This window comes from Pygoscelis adeliae, unplaced genomic scaffold (genome assembly GCF_000699105.1).
Source record: "Pygoscelis adeliae isolate BGI_AS28 unplaced genomic scaffold, ASM69910v1 Scaffold34, whole genome shotgun sequence".
Taxonomy (NCBI): domain Eukaryota; kingdom Metazoa; phylum Chordata; class Aves; order Sphenisciformes; family Spheniscidae; genus Pygoscelis; species Pygoscelis adeliae.
Genome location: NW_008824658.1, coordinates 5447398 through 5450671, shown reverse-complemented (window position 1 = coordinate 5450671; position 3274 = coordinate 5447398).

Genomic DNA, 3274 nt, shown 5'->3' with positions numbered 1-3274 from the left:
CCGGGGGACGGGAGGGAAGCGGTCCGTAGGGCTCATCCCCCGAGAGGTGGGCTCGCATTTATTCCATGAGCTGAGCGAAAAGAGTAGACTCGCTTTAAACGGTCTTAAGAACTGCTTTAAGTGGCAACCTATAAAATTATGAATATCCTTGATAACCAAGCGTGAGAGTAAGTGAACTAGGTTGGCTTTACAGGGTTGCACGGCACCGGTCTCCAACCTCGGAGCTGTTCAAAGTCCAAAAAGCAGATTCTGGGCTGGCTCTGACGCCACAGATGATAAAAGAGTACAGTTGCTTTGAGGTTTCAAAGTCCATGGGAATAAATATAGTGTGTTTCAGAAGTCAGCCTAATTCAAAGCACTTTAAAAAGAGATTGCAGAGAAAAAGGAACAGTCCAGTGCCATTTTGAGATGGCTGAGCTAAAGCTAGATAAACTCACGAACAGACACAACACGGAACCCATCACCAGCCTTTCTCTGAGAGGGGGAAGAAAGGAGAACAGGCTCCCGCGGAGCCGTGGCCCCCCCTCTCCTGGGCAGGGATCCCCGCTGCAGCGGCAGCGGGCCGTGTTCCTCTTCCCCGAGGACAAACGCAGCGGTGGAAAAGGAGCCAAAGGTGCCTGCAAAGCGGGTCAAGCGTGGAGTGAACACCGTAGGATCCTCTTGGACAAGGCTCCTCCAGGCCCCCCCCCTTTTCCTTTATAAAATAGGGAGGCAGAAGAAAGCAGTGGTCACTGACCACTCTTGCACTGACCGCTATGATAAAGAAGGGGTTTTCACAGCAAGATTTATGATTAGGCGGGGGGGGGTGGATGTTTTTTCAAACTCCTGAAAAATAAAGGCAGTTGGGAGCCAGGCTAACTCCTTTCAGCCCAATCAATCGTGCAGTTATCAGTTTAAACAGTACACTCCTCGTTGACAGTTCAGCACTTTTGTTTTTAAATGCATAATCCGGAAAAGAGTTTACATATTTAATGAAAATTTAAAAAAAACCTCCAACCCCTCCAAAAAAACCAGTTGTGTTTGGGGGAAATCTGATGAGGAAGATGTATACGGAAGTCAACAGAGGACCAAATAGCAAAGGTTTAGTGTGATTTATACAGCCCTGTACAACGATACAAGTATCTGCAAAACGCTTCTCATCGGAAGCGCCTGCCCACAAGTTTTCATCCGGGATACTCACCCCGACCGTGCTGCTCCTCTTCCATCACCAGTCCCAGGGCAGCGTAGTCCGGCACGGCGCAGCCATTGGCAGGGGCAGCAGAAACGAACCGATGCTGGTTTGAAGCTACTGGAACCCCTACACCCCCCATTTATTCCGAGCTGATGTTTTGCAAACCACAACCGAAGCCTTGACAGCTTCACGGCAGCGTGACAAGCGAGCCAACAGGATAACCACCGATCCTGCGTACCACAACCCAGTAAGATGCTGTTTTAAACACAGAAACATCGGCTGGAAGGGACCTCGCTCTCCCCCCTGAAGCAGCACACGCACCGGTGCCAGCTCAGCTGTGGCTTTTCCTAAGCCCAGCCCCGAAAACTTCCAAGACGAGATATTCTGTAGCCTCACTAATTAACCTGTTCCAGTGCTACGGTGCCCTCCTATTCTAAAAGCTGTTATGTCCAACCTGGTTTTATACGTTGGCTAATTATGTATATGTAATATTTCAGTACTATTAGTGACTAATGTTGTATACTCTAGCAGCAATCTGTTTAATCTTCATCCAAAAGCAGTTCTGTTCACCGTAGAGTAATTAAGAGATCAGGAGCTGTAGTTCAACCCATCTTAAAAGGATAAAGCTTTTAAGCCACAGCACAGGTTTTAAAAGGCTAAAACATGCAGCACTGCTTAATTTAAAACCAAAAGTGTTGTTTCAGCCTTTTTTTCCTGTGTGTATGCCAAAGAACTCTGGTCCCTTGCTCAAGAGAGCAGCTTGCCTTTATTCTCATCCAAAAGGAGCACAGCCAAGTGAATTAGAGCACCAAAATAACTTTTTGAAAAACCACAGTAGGCTGACTCATGAATGCTTACTCTGCAGGGCCTTTTCAGTGCGTTCACGGGGACGGAGAGATTTCTATTAACGCTTTACCTGTTTCCCACCTTCTCCTGGAGCTCGCAGAGAACGAACGCTCTGCGTAGCGATCGCTGTAGCGCGCAGAAGGCACCCTACGCATTCTACGAGACTTCAGAAAACATTCCTTTAACCTGTGCAAAAACCCCTAAAACACATCTTGAGTTTCCAGGAGTGCTCAGCATAAAGAGGAAAAAAAGATGCAATTAAAGAGTAAGTGATAAACGAGTGCGTGACAGATGCATAAGGAAGTGGCGAGAGGGGAGCCACACCTTCAATTAATTGAATTTGGAGCAGCATTTAATTTGAAATTCAGAACTGTCATTTGATCACACCCGCCTCTTCTTACGGACCATTTTTCCAGAATGAACAAGTGCGTTTACCCTTCAGCCCCCTCCTGCTCCGTAGGTCACAGCTCCTCCAACAGCAGAACCGCGCTCCAGAATTACTGAGCAAATGAAGGGGTGGGAGGGGAAAAACAGAGGGGTGTGTTTATTGCCCTATGAAAAAAGGCCCAAAATAAACCCAGCTCTTGCGTAACAGTTTTGGTTTTGCATTGTACATGAGGAAATCCTTTAAGATTCAGGCTGAATTTCTAAATTGCCAGAGCAAAGACTTTGTGCCAGGTTCTTTACACACGTTTGATGAAACTGACTTTCAGTGTTTACTACTATAAAAAAGGGAAAAAAAAATCCCCTCACGCGGAACGTGGAAGCAGGGATGAGGAGGTATCAGTAACTCGCAGAAATCTTTTCCCCACTAACATTTCCAGATGGACTTTTGATACTATAACCAGGCTGAAATACACAGGCAGATGAAACGTCAAAGCTTTCGGCAGCAGTATGCGCGCTCACCGCCTTTTTCCCCAAGGCGGAATCTACCCCGTTATCATCCAGACACAGGGGGAAGAACAGGGTAACCGGACCTCCGTGTCTTCACTTGCCCGTGCGCCAGGTATCCTTCCAGGGTATTGTCAGAAGATCTGCAACGGGCAACGCTGCCCGAGCCGTCGAAGCGGGGAGGCTGAACGCGTGTGCAAATGTCAGCAGCTGGAAACAATCTGACACGAGGCGACAAACACAGGCGCTGATTTACCTCGGAGAAAATGTCCATCTACGCACGCAGCACTCCCCGTCAGTCACCGGCGGAGCAAGGGGCCGCCGCAAGCAGCCAGCCCCGCTCTCGGGGGGCCCGGAGAAGACGGG